Raw genomic sequence first — 14,250 nt, forward strand, 5'->3', positions numbered from 1 at the left:
ACAATGAGCAGAGAGAATCCTCCTGGTGGTTAAAAAAGGACAGCACAACCTCTATTTGCTATTGTTAAGGAACAAAAGAAAAGCAAGTAAACTGTATAAGAGCCTATCTCTGGGTAAGTTAGAAATTTTGGTCACTTCAGCTAATAATTTGTTTTAAATATTAAATGAACAGTACAGGATAGACATGAAATAAAAATGATTTGCATCACATCATACCATACTGCTCAGGACTGGAGGTATACCAGGAGAATTCATCTTTTTTTATTCCTAAATTATGCAGCAAACCCATATACCTACCTAACATATTTTAAATGGGTCTATATCACATTGCTTAAAAGTTCAAATGTCATATGGTCAACACCATATGATCGAACTTTTAAAAGTTTGAATGTTTCAACGGAGATCTCTGTACAGTGCAGAATGGGAAGATTTGCCTTTTCTGCACTGTAGTGCGATCTTGGAGTTGGTATATTTAAATAGCCGGGCAGGGCACAGCTTCCCCCCCCCCCCGTTTAAACTATTCAGGTAGGTTTTTTCTTTGGTTTATTTTTTTATTACATTTTTGAACTTTTAAAAGTTCAATCATATGGTGTTGACCATATGACGTTCAAACTTTTAAAAGTTTGGTTATGTAATATAGATGTTTTTAAATGGATCTACTTCAGTAGATCAAACATATTACAAGTTCGAACCACATATGGCCGAGGCCATATGTCTGAACTTGTAATAGTTCGAACACTGAAGTAAAAAAAAGAAAAAAACAACAAAAAACAAAATTAAATGTCTGTAGCAGAGGGGCTATACCCCCCTGCACCCCCACACCCCTCTTACTTAAATATACCAACTCTGAGATTGTACTACATTGCGGAAAAGGGAAATTTTCCCGTTCTGCACTGTACAGAGATCTACATTCAGTCCGATCAAACATTTACAAGTTCAAATGGTTTCGGCCATATGAGGTTCGAACTTGTTATATGTTCGAGCTACTGAAGGGAACCCTTTTAAACATATCTCCTTTGGTGGCTTTCCTGATAGAGACTGACAGACTACTCCATTCATTAAATACATTAATACTGAGCTCTGCCACATAAATTCTGGTACTGAAAATGTTCACTTCTCATCTATTGCCTTTCCTCTGCAATATTACATGCCTTATGCTTTTTAATCATATGAATTCAAAACAGAATTCATCCTTAAATTCTCTTTATGTTAAAATTAACTGTGAACTCAGTCTTTTACTCCCTGACAAAAGAAAGCTATAACTACCTCAGCCTTTCTGGGAAAAAAAAGATTCCAAACAGGCTTGCTAATCTTCTAGTGAATGATTTTAGTGATTGATCTCTGTACACTTTCAAAATTATGTGATTTTCCTTTAGTGATTGGGTACCATACTGAATTCATAACATCCAAGATGGGCTTTGTTGATGAACTATATAAATGAATCATTTTGTACACTGCCTTTGCACCCTCAATGGACACAAATACTCATACATTTACTTTAATTTTGTTTTTCACCTTGTTATAGTTTTTAAATGATTTCTGACTCTATAATTTTTTGCTATACATGTGGAGGTTTCCTCCCCAGGTTTCTGCTGAAAAGTGGCTTCTGCTCAGTCAGAATAACCCAGTCAACAAATGTCAAATAAATAAATAAATAAAAATAACTGGGATAGGATTTCACTTAAGCATGTACTGGGGGGAAAGCAGCTCCCTTATTATGTCTTGTCTTATCTTTAAGACCATAAAGTCAAAGATGAAGTTAAAGTATACCCTAAATGTAATCCCTTTTATTCCTGATTCATTATACTCTTTCAACTCTGTGAATGTTGTCTCTGAAATATGACAAACCTTTCTAAACATTGCAACAGCTCATAATCAGTTCTTTGGGGGGGATCAGCTCTAGTTTGTTTCTTTATTTACATTTGTTACTGATCAAAAAACTGTGTGTTCTGACATAATCTTACTCCTTAAAATGAATGTAACATAATTTGAAATCAAGCATCATAGCTTGCTAGGTATGTGCATATTACATAAGTAAATGCTATACCACATAAGTCAAAGTGATGAACCTTGGAGATGCTTCTGTTCATCGATATTCAGTGCCCCATGATATCCTTTAGTTTAACTCTCATAATCCTGTCTTGTATCCAATCAGTGATCCAATTAATTAGAATAAGGTTTTCATCAAAACTCGTCATCTTCTTAGCCAATGACTTCTGCTCAACAATATTAAATGTGTTGGTGAAATCTAAAAGGGCTTTACTTACTTGTATCTTTATTCATATTCATATAGCTATATAACTGGAAGATTTCTTCAAGAAAGCTAATCCACTGAAAGTTGTAGAAACTTTCCTTCAATGGGCATGTTGCCACCAATCCATCCTATTAGAATTATTGAATATTTATATAATCCACTTAGAAGATTATGGGCTGTATTCAGAAAGATTCCAGCTTTGACCATTAAGTACTTCTGCAAAAAAGGGCCCTTTAATATGACTGCAAAAACAGTTATTTAAAGATGAATTAGCCACAATGAGCAAATAACTCATAATGAGCTAATCAGCATGCCCTGAATTACTTGGTGATTACCTAAATGATAATAAGCACTTTGCTGTGTTAATTGTCACAAATAGCTCATGCACTGTGTTGTTACAGGTGCTCTCCATTCACTCCCCTACCCAGATGCACACATTCAAAACACCCCCCCCAACATACACACACATGCACATCCTTTACCTCTCAACCACTCCTAATGTTAAAAATGTCTATGACTTTGCCTCTTATAACTGCCCTACAATCCTCATGAAACATTACAATCAGTCAATGCCAGATATTAGTTTTTCGTATTTCTAACTGTAATATACTTAATGCAGACAAAAATGCTCATCTGTCAACTTTTAACATGACTTAAGATAGCATTTTTGCAGTCCTGGTACCTGGTGTCTTCCTAGAAGTATTACAGTCTTTGCTCATTAGCCTAGGTGAGTTTAGAGATATAGCAATCCCCACATATACATATATGTACAGAAATGTACATGCACACACCCTCACAGAAAGCCTGCCCTTGTCTTACACACACACTCACAATAGAGCAGGCACTCTTATTATAATATGATTCTCCCCTGGAACACATCATTAACTCTGCATACGCCATGAGGAGAACCCAGTGTGCTGACTCTACAAACCACCTAGAGTCACTAAGGCCAATCCATGAATTAGAGATGGCTTTCCCAGAGGAAAAGCAGTTGCTTTAGCACTTCCTATTGGTGGCAACCCTTCCTGAATCACAGGTACGTCTTTTTGGTCTTTCATTATCTTTTGGAAATAAAAAGAAACTTGAATTATCAGACTGGATCAAGGCATGAACAAACATACACTGAGTGACTGATGCAGAATACCACCTTCCAGACCTGGGATCAAAATTTAGCTTGTAATGGCTAGAGAAACAGACAAACAACCTGTGTCAGAACCATGCAACAAAACTAAAAGAAAAGAAATGCATAATATCATCCTTCAGGAAGTCATCCACCCCTGGTAACTATCATATTTACAACACTCCCCTAAAAGTTGACCCTGTATTCATGGACTTGGGGACACACATAGACAGTAATCTAGCCTTTGAGCATCATGTGTCTACAGTAGTGAGGAAATCATTCTATGCTGTGCAACTTATAAACAAAGGTATGGCATCGAAGTCAAAGGAAATCATTTTTTTCACTGTATTTATCATTCATCAGACTTATCATTGAGTACAATGTACCCTTTAGTATGTACCTAACCAGGCATATCTAACAACTGGCATGTCCAAAGAGATTCCTCACTAAAAGATTACAGGACATAACTAACATGTCCTGCGCAGACCACCTCAAGGCCCTATCCCTGTACTCTGTCTCCTATTGGCTGTTGAGCGCAGATCTATGCCTAGCATACAAGGCATTTCAGTCCCCACTTTGATGTACCTGCTGCATAGTCATAAAACAAACAGCAGCAGAATTACCTGTTGTAAAGACTTACACTTTGTCTGTGATATAACTAGGACTGGCTGGAGAAACAGGTATATATCACAGAGACCTCTCCTTCTTGGAACAGGCTCTCTCCATCCATGTGAAGCAGAGTTCCTCCCTAACCCAATTCAAATGTAACTTGGCAATTGGATGGGAACAGGAACTTCATCCCTGGTTTGACACCTATGTCTCTAATGGACACAAGCAGCCTGTAAATGGTTCATGTCCCAGACGACTCCTTGTAAATGTTTCACCTCCTAAGCCCCGGATTACACTTTAAAGGGGACCAGAGCTTGTCAGAGATTTGGGATGTATGGCTTGTCCTAAAAAGGCTCTTGAACCTATGAACTTATAAGAATATGAATGCTATGGACCAGGTAATTTCTTTATAGAAGGGTTGACAATGATGCACATCTAAAGAATGTTACAGAGATTGTCATCCCTCTCTTGTAATGAGTTAGTTTGATCCATGAAACTGAGTCCTACTAAATCACAACACAAAAGTATATAACCATTAGTCCTGTTAGAAATTATTTACTACCAAAAGGATATCCTCACATTTTGTACACAGAGAAACCAAATGCTTAATCATTCTCCTCTTTGTTATGGGAATGTAAAGCTATTCATTGTCATCAATGATACGTAAGATTTGCTCACCTAAATTCAGAATATGAAAATAAAAAGAAGACAACTTAATCTTCTAACAGTAGTGTTTGATTTGCCCCTAAGATTAAAGGAAGGTTTATAAGATAATGCTAGCTCATTTTATATTGAACAATGAAAGGAACTCAGAATCTTCCCAGATGAACTGACTTCATGGGAAGTATATGCTTTCAGGTGCAGTATTTAAACAGGTAAAATATATGAAAAATAAGGCTTTAATTCTTCCCAAAGCAAATTCCAAAATTCACTATGGAATAGCTTCTTTGGTGCAGCGGTTAGCATTGTCGCCTCACAGCAAGAGGTTCTCCGGTTCGATCCTCGGCTGGGGTGCCTTCTGTGCGGAGTCTGCATGTCCTCCCTGTGGTCGCGTGGGTTTGCTCTGGTTTCCTCCCAAAGACATGCTGTAGGTGGATTGGAAACTCTAAATTAGCCCTAGGCATGAGTGTGTGCATGTGTGTGCCTTCTGTGGAAGGTTGGGCACTGGACTGGCAACTTGACACTGTAAAACTCCACTGCCAATCATGAGCAGACATGTAATCTGCTGTGGTGACCCCTAACCGGGAAAAGCCAGAAGAAGAAGACTATGGAAACAGAAGATTTCTAAACTGTAGGTAGATCATCTGGGAAGACTCACATAGATGTCATGGCAGACCAACGGACCTTAATGGAAGAGAAAGAAAGCCTTTCATTAAGCATGTGAAACAGGCAGCTATCTGTATTCAACAATTAAGTAAATTGCTGTCTTCTGCCTTGGCACACAAGTGTTATTTCCTGGAGGTATCCCCTACCTTCCTGCTAGAGTCTTTCATCCCAATTAAAACTATAGATTTTACAATCTACATTCCAGAGTGAAACTGGCCTATATGAAAAAGAACTGAGGGATCCTTGTCTGGCTTTAATTCTGGTTTAAAGAATCCTTACTTCCACAAAGGCAGAACCTGATTTATTTGAATGTACTGGATAAAACAGTTTGCATAATAATGTTCTGGATTTTGGAAGGAGAGATTCATTAGAAGAACACATTTTATAAAGATGGTGGGATGCTTATTTTGGTTTTCTCTCTGAGAAGTTTGAGGTATGCTCAGGAATGGTGATGCTGTGGTAAACTTGCCCAAAATCCTTATTTGTCTGATGAGTGGCTTTAGTTTTTGAAAAGACTGCGGTCTGAAAATGTCAGCAATTCAAGGTAATCTCTACATATTTTTCAAATCCACAGGCAAAGTAATTACAAGGACTGTGGATATGCAGGAAAAGCAAGAAAGGAAATTCTCTAATAACATTTAGATATTGTATCTAAGATGTTATAAATTAAGTTGTCTTAGAATAGCTTTATAATTGGGGATTTGATTTCCTGAAATTATGTGAAGTATCCTTAACTTCATTTTGCAATGGAATGCCTTCCTTTATATAGGAGTTCTACAAAAAGATATCTGTAACTGGAGACTGGCCGCAAAGAAGCATTTATAAGTGACACACAAAGTAATATGGCTCTTGGGAATCTTCATATGTCTCAAAAATTCATGACAATCTCTTCTAATGTTTTTCTAAACTGAGAATTTTAAATAAATGCCCTATAAAGTCAACACTTTCCAGAAGTCATGTGTTAGGGTGGCCAAGTGTTAATTTCAGGCAGCAGTCTGCCCAAAATCAGATTTAGTAAGATCTGAAAGGAATCAAGACTCAGAAGAAAAGTATTTGAGATGAAGAGTCTATTGATTGATCTAAAAGATGATCCCCCGGATTCTCTATGCCTTGCATGGTGTGCAGGATCAGTGCAGGAGCTCTAGCAGGCAATATGTCTGTCATGCGATCCAGGAACAGCCTGCAAGGGCATGCACGAGTGCCCCTCCACTAGTCCTGCAAGGACTAAGACCCTGTATGCAAATCACCCTATGTTTAGGAGAAATCCATGTAAATGAGGTGATATTGCGATCCAGGAAGCTTGCAACCGACCGTGCAGGACTAGTGCAATCTGCAGAAATGTACTCCGTTAGTAACCGAGTACATTTCTGTAAAATCCAAAACAGAGCTGTGACAGCTCCAAATAAAGGCTGCATATCAGTTAGTAAGCATGCCAATGGCCAAGTATAAAGCCATTGGTAATGCAAACAGGCAAAAAAATAAAAAAAAATCAACATTTATTTTTTTTAGCCAATCTCGGCTGTTTAAGCGTAGGGCAGCTGTTCGCAAATGGGATCAGGGGGAAAATAACAAAATAAACCTAAATTAAGCATTCTAACTAAAATCACTATTCTGCCATGCAAGTCAATGGTAGGCAAAAGACAACATGGGCAGTGAGTAGTTGTTGCTAAGGGGGAGGCTCAGTGTGAGACATGTAACTATGCATTAGCAGGCAATCCTATGCAAATGAGGGGAATGATAGTGAATCCCAGTTTTCCCCAGCATGCTAGTCAGGTCCCAACAGTGTAAGAGTAGGAATAGCTTGGTGTAAGCCTAGGAGTTAGCTAACATCATGGGTGGGTGTCAGGCATACTGTACGTGGATTGCAGGGTTTGCTCCTAGCTTAGCACAGCTAAGTTAGGGTGTGTGTCTGAATCTGCCTAGCACTCTTTACATCACCTAAGCAGGTGTGCACACTTAAAGGAAGAAGAAAAAAGTTAAACCAGGAAATAGCAGCACTGTGCACATTTGAGAACTCTGTTTGTGTGGTGCAGCCCTGGGCTTAAACAGGAAGGCAATGGGAAGGGAAAGCAGCAGTAGGAAGGTAATCAAGGTGAACTAGCATATTTGGCAGGTGAAATGTATCAGAATCAGCCAATTACACAGGCAGCAGACCAGACCAGCTCAGAATGCTACTATAAACTATGCAAAAAACTTCCCCTCTGGTTTTCCCATACTCTACACCACCAGTGTATACAAGGGGGGAACTTTTAACAAACAAACCTACAGAATGAGAGGGGCTGCAGCAGGCGACATAGAACAACATGTGCAAGAGGGTGATGGTGGTGACAATGTGAATGCTGCCAATCAAACCACAGTGAGGAGATGGAGAAAAAGTGTACAGACCCAGGGTAACCTATCAGGGGCTACATGAGCTGGAGATAGTGGAGCACTATAGGGTGAACAGGGACCTCCTACAGCAAATTGTTGAGCTGTGCCGGCCATGCCTGACACACCAAACTGACCGAGGGGAACCCATCCCAGTGGATACCAAAGTATGTGAAGGCCTAGGAATACTTGCCAGAGGTACCTGCCAAAGCTCAACTGGGGATATTATGGGGATCTCACAGGCATCAGCATCCAGACTATTCCACCAGTTCCTGGATGCCATGTCAGCACATGCCAGTGAGCACGTATATTTCCTCAACAACCGTGAGGTGTTGGCCAGCAATATGCATCTCTTCCAGCAAATAGCAGAATATCCTGAGGTAGTCGGTGCTATAGACTGCATGCACATATGCATCAAAGCACCACCCAGTGATCAGAGTAGGGCCTACATCAACTGCAGGGGCATCCACTCCATCAACTGCCAGGTTGTCTGTGATGCCCAGGGCATTATAATGAATTTGTGTGCTGAATGCCTCGGAAGCTATCATAATTCCCACATTTGGCATCTGACGCAGCTGTACCAGAGATTTGCCAATGGGGACATCCCCTATGGTCACCTAGTGGGGGATGCTGATTGCACACTGGAGCCATGGCTGATGACACCCATCAGAAATGCACACACACAGCTGAACAAGAACGTCATAATGAGGCACAGGCACAGACCAGACTTATAACAGAGCATGTGTTTAGGATGCTCAGGTCACAGGTCCAGTGTCTGGACACATCCGGTGGAGACTTGCAGTACTCACCAGCTACATATACCCAAATTGTTATGGTATGTGCCATGCTACACAATATGATCCCATGGAAACAGCTGCAGCAGGAACAGCACGAGGCAGGGCCACATAGTCCCCCACCAATGCCAAGGTCTGCACAGACAAAGAGTGACTCAGAGGAGGAACAAACTGTGCCTGCCCCAGTAGGCAGATGGAGGAATGCCCAGTATGCTGAGGCCATGGCAGAGACAACTCATAGCACATACACTGACACAGTAGGGACCCAGGGAATGAAACCTCTCTCCGACTCGCACATACAGTAAAAGGGATGCCAAACATGACACTACCTGTGCTCAGCCATGTATAGGGAGCGTTCTATGTGCATCTGACATAGGCAGCCCTCCTGCACCATCCACAATGCTGGCACACCCACAAGGTAAGTCAATCAACCTTCCAATTGCTAAATGGAGTAGAATGTGTCATTACCTGTATCTATGGTAAGGATTTGAGCATGCAAGGGAATTGAGTGGCTGAATGTTATGGCAGCAGAAAGTAGACACCCATAGTGGCACCATGACATCTGTAACACATACTGGAGTCTACTACATGGAGTGACAAAACCCACTGCAGGAAATGTGCTGGGCGACATGTGTGTCCATATGACTCACACATGCCAGTCAGGGAGGTTCACATACCCAACAACAGTCTCAGCCAGCAGGACAGGTGTAGACAAACCTAAACAGAGCCTGTGCTATGGCCTCTGAATGATGGCTATGGGTAACCTCCCACCCAGGCCTACACAGACAGGCTACAGCAGGTCAGGCAGTGGGATGTTAGTTCTGAAGGGTAGGAAGTCAGACACTAACATGTAGGGCAACCAAAGCTAAGATCTGTAGTACACTGGTATGCCTCTAGTCAGCATGATAGGTAAGAATACAGAATGAAATGGAGTACCTAACATACCAGTCCAGTCATAACAAATGTGTACAAGTGTCAGGTGTGCCCCCCATCCTACGTAGTAATGTAACAGTCAGGTGTGCCCCCCAATAATGTGTAGAAATGTAATAATAGTCAGCTGTACCCCCCCATCCTATGTAGTAATGTAATAACAGGCGTGCCCCCATATCCTGTGTAGAAATGTGGAATTATACAATGACTGCCGATTAGTATTCCAAAATGTGCATGCTGATTGGCCAGCCCAACCAACATGCCCATTGTAAATCCAACTTATACTAATGGAAAAAAATCCAGTCGCCCGGACTTTTTCCATTAGCATAAGTCTTGATTTTTGTTGTTTCTGTTAGGTAGCAACAGAGAATGGAAGATCTCCTTTGCTGTAATCTTGCTATGTTATATGTTTAACATAGTGAGATATCTTAAAAAAAGGCAATGGAGATCTTCCTTTCTCCATTGCTTTTTTTAAAGCCAAATGATTGACGGATACCCTGAAGAAACAGCATGCTACCTGTAGGTGTACAACACAAAGGTCAGCACTGCAGTACAAACTACCTGGACTCGATCCACACACTCAATACAGATGGGCACACTGGGTATGCTCACGCACTTAGAGAAATGAAGGCAATGTCAGTGAACAACATACTGAAAGGTCATACTGGACATGCTCACACACTTAAACACATGAAAGCCATGTCTGCAAACACCAGAGGACCAGACATATCTGGAAGTCATAGATGTTAGTGCAGATGCTCCTCAGTATGCACCACTCATGCTTTGCACACACAGTGGATAGGAATACAGACATATATGTATGGACAACACACTATAAAAAGCTAAAGGTAGACGTACATAGATATGTGGAAGAGGGTGACTGTGACAAGGAGCCATCCAGGCCTGTCCCACCCAGCACACAGCCAAAGGGCCACAACCACATGAGGTTCAGATGTCACTCACTGCAGCTAATAGCCACCTGTATCTGTCAGCATTACAGACTATGTATTGCATGTGCTAGCTGTGCAACATGACTGTACAAGGAAGTAGTCATCTAGCAGCTGTATACACATACCTGTGAACTATGATCCTGTGTGTGCCCGCATGTGGCGTGCCAACCTCTAGATGAATGGGTTGTGGCCCATGCACACACACTGCCCTCCCCATAGCCCTACTATGACAAGCCAGCTGAGGTCATCCACTGTGAAATACACCTTTGGGGGAGTTGTAACCCAGTAATCTCCGTGGCGCATCCCATAACTGCGTACTGCTGTAGTGTGATAAACTAGTTAGGTAGGAGTTCTAATCCCAGACTTGGCACGTGTCTGTGTGTGTCTGTTTGTGTAGAGAGCAATGCTTTTTAGGGTAGTCACACTCCCTACAATTCAAATGCTCTACTTTGGAAAGGCTGCTGCTGTCATCCACCTAGAAATACACCTCTGGGAAGGTTGTAGCCTAATAATTTCTGTAGCATGTCCTATAACTGCATATTGATGTAGTGTGATAAATTAATTAGGTAGGAGTTCTAATCCCAGACTTGGCAAGTGTCTGTGTGTGTGTCTGTCTGACTCTGTGTAGACAGCAATGCTTTTTAGGGTAGTCACATTCCCTACAATTCAAATGCTCTACTTTGGCAAGGCTGCTAATGTCATCCACCTAGAAATACACCTCTGGGAAGGGCGTAGTCCAGTAGTCTCTGTAGCGCATCCTATAACTATGTACTGCTGTAGTATGGTAAACTAGTTAGGTAGGAGTTCTAATTGCAGACTTGGCAAGTGTCTGTGTGTGTGTGCGTGTGTCTGTCTGACTCTGTCTGTGTAGAGAACAATACTTTTTAGGGTAGTCACTCTCCATACAATTCAAATGCTCTACTTTGGTAAGGCTGCTGATGTCATCCATCTAGAAATACACCTCTGGGAAGGACATAGCCCAGTAATCTACCTTGCGTATGCCATAACTGCATACTGCTGTAGTGTGATATAGAATTCTGGTAGGGTTCTATTCCCACCCATGGCAGTTCTTGATGTTTTGTGTGTGTTTCAATGTCTGTGTAGGGAGCAATGCATTTTAGCCTAGCCACACTCACTACAGTTCAAATGCCCTACTTTGTCAATCCTGCTGATGTCATTCAATGTGAAATACATCTTTGCAGAAGGAGTTCTCCAGTAATCTGTGTGGTGCATCCTATAGCAGCTTTATGATGTAGTGTGATATAGGCCTCTTTTGGGGGTTCTATACCCACACATGTCGGTTGTAGATGTTTTGGGTGTGTCTCATTGTCTGTGTAGGCAGCAATGTATTATAGCCTAGCCACACTCACTACAATTTGAATGCCCTACTTTGGCAATCCTGCTGATATCATCCAATGTGATATACACCTTTGGAGAAGGCGTACTCCAGTAATCAGTGTGGTGCATACTATAACTGCGTAGTGCTGTAGTGTAATAAACTAGTTAGGTAGGAGTTCTAATCCCAGACATGACAGGTGTGTGTGTGTGTGTGTGTGTGTGTGTGTGTGTGTGTGTGTGTGTGTGTGTGTGTGTGTGTGTGTGTGTGTGTGTGTGTGTGTGTGTGTGTGTGTGTGTGTGTGTGTGTATTTGTAACTTGTGTCCTGTGTGGAGGGGGTTGTGAGTGTGTAACAACTGGGCCCAATGTGGCCCAGATTTTGAAAATTTCTTATATGGTGGACCTAGTATATATATCACAATGTCCACCTTTACAGAGATAACAGACGTGAAATAGCCGAGAGGCTGGAGTACAAATCCATGCCCATACATGTGACATCAAGGCCAGGCAAACAAAGTTAGCAACTGCAGTATTACCCAGAGAACACTCTCAACCCATGTTTCACACACACACACACACACACACACACACACACACACACACACACACACACGCACACACACACTTGCCTAGGCAACAGCCGCTATGTTGGTAGTACACTGCATATTGCCCACTGATAGTAACTATAGAGTGATTGCAGTGGCCTACAGAGGGCATGGCATCCTGCCCATCTGTCCAATAAGCACGTACATGCAGACAGTGTACCTTCCCCATGTTCCCCACTGGACACCTTCAACACCTGTGGTGCCATCAAATGTGACCCACAAAGGACATACCTTGCCTGAAATTATGCCCTGTATGGCAGATGCCACTGATACCAGGGAATTCCATTAGTATGCTATCAATGTAGGTGCAGGGTAAACCTGCTGTCCATTACCAGTTCCCACTGCATGAGGCCAGGTCTAGCACATCTGATGATAATCTGTGTACACAACATGGGCCAGACACCCCAGGTATAGTTCCACATGTCACTGTATATGCATGTGGGAGGTTTGCACATCACAGACAATGCCCATGTCATGGACTAAGGAACACATACATGGCAAGAAATGCACAGCATAGGCCACACACAATGGTCACCCAGGTGACTGGATGGTGAATGCAATACCCACCTGTGTTGGAAAATCCAGAAACTACACCCCCTGAGCCACAATGCAGACCACTGTCATGTGGCCTGATGCCAAGGTATACCCATCACCTAGCCTAGTATAGCCGTCTGGCACAGTTGACCACTACACACCCGTGAATCAATGCACCCATGCATGTCAGTACTGGCACTGTGTGTGTGTGTGTGTGTGTGTGTGTGTGTGTGTGTGTGTGTGTGTGTGTGTGTGTGTGTGTGTGTGTGTGTGTGTGTGTGTGTGTGTGTGTGTGTGTGTGTGTGTGTGTGTTGTATGATGTGTATGTTCACATTCACACTCACTACAACCCCCAATGGCATACTGAAGCATGCTGTCTGATGTCAGACACCTCCCCCTACCCTTTGCCCACATAACCTCTGTATGACCCATGTGGTGCGTGTGATACCTGCACAGTAATGTGTTGTGGCAATCTGACTAGTGATGGCTTGTATTCCTGGCCCTGCCAAGTTTGTCAATGTGTGCCAATACTGTAATATTATGTTATCTTACCATATGTGGCTGTGCCTGTGTTCACATTGGTTGTGGTTATGCACTTTCACACAGGTTTATCTTACCCTGTGTTGTGACATATCTGTAGAGCCTGCTATATATGCAGATACATGTGCATTCCTCCATAGGAGATGTAGGCCTGTGTTGAGCCAGTCTGCCTGTAGCCTGCACAGTGCTTTGTTACATGCCTAGCAGCTTTGTGTACTTACCCAGTGAGATGTCATGTCCAGATACTTGCCAGATGTACTGCTGCTGGGCCTCCCTTAACAATCATGCATGTCAGACAGAGCAGTGGGATGCTGTAGAGATGTAAGTCAATATCCACTGGGTAGTATGTGGCTGTGACTCCTATGTGCCAGCGGTTATTATGTGTCAGGACAGACAGGGGTGTGTGAATGCATAACCTATGGGGGCAAATGTATAACAGCCGTTATGTGTTATACCCATTTACATGGCTGTTAACATCCATATTGTCAGGCTTCGTCCACATGTTTGCACTAAGAGGTTCTGTGTATACCTCTAGACTTTCCAGAGTGTGTCAGAATGTCAACATATATTGGCCAATATCTCTGCTGTAGTCCACAGGAGCATTACATGCTAGCAGCGGTACTGTACTATGATGTCCTTAGGATGTCTGTCAGTAGCCAATGGCACACATGTGAAAAGCAGATGTGACCTCCCACACATACCATGTCTGTGAAGACAATCCCTATTACAGTAGCAATAGTCTACTAATATACCTGCTATACATATCTGACATCCCCTTGCGCTATGAATATCTGACATCCCTTGCACTATGAAGTTGGGACTATAGGGGCTGAGGTAGGGCTACACTCCATGTTTAGGACATATGGTGAAAATATATGTATATAT

This window comes from Protopterus annectens, chromosome 11.part0, assembly GCF_019279795.1.
Source record: "Protopterus annectens isolate FY-2018-M chromosome 11.part0, PAN1.0, whole genome shotgun sequence".
Lineage (NCBI taxonomy): Eukaryota > Metazoa > Chordata > Ceratodontiformes > Protopteridae > Protopterus > Protopterus annectens.